This window comes from Manacus vitellinus, unplaced genomic scaffold (assembly GCF_001715985.3).
Source record: "Manacus vitellinus isolate BGI_N305 unplaced genomic scaffold, ASM171598v3 scaffold_147_pilon, whole genome shotgun sequence".
NCBI lineage: Eukaryota > Metazoa > Chordata > Aves > Passeriformes > Pipridae > Manacus > Manacus vitellinus.
Window position 1 is genome coordinate 53,013 of NW_021939047.1, and position 573 is coordinate 53,585.

Genomic DNA, 573 nt, shown 5'->3' on the forward strand with positions numbered 1-573 from the left:
TAAGGAGATAAATCTGTCCTGATCCTGCTCCTCCAAGACATGGAAAAGGGTGGAATTAAGGGAATAAAACTGCTCAAAATTCCCACTCGGAGGGAAAACAATGGACAGAATTAAGGGGATAAACCTGCCCTGATTCCACCCTCCAAGACATGGCAAAGGGTGGAATTAAGGGGATAAACCTGCCCAAATTTCCCCTTCCATGGACAGCAGAGGGCAGAGTTTTAAGGGGATAAATCTGTCCTGATTCCACCCTCCAAGACATGGAAAAAGGTGGAATTAAGGGGATAAACCTGCCCAAAATTCCCAATCTGAGGGACAGCAAAGGGCAGAGTTTTAAGGGGATAAATCTGCCCCAAACTTCCCCTGTGAGGGAAAACAAAGGGCAGAGTTAAGGGGATAAACCTGCCCTGATTCCACCCTCCCAGACATGGAAAAAGGTGGAATTAAGGGGATAAACCTGCCCAAAATTCCCAATCTGAGGGACAGCAAAGGGCAGAGTTAAGGGGATAAACCTGCCCTGATCCTACTGCCCAAGACATGGCAAAGGGTGGAATTAAGGGAATAAACCCCCAA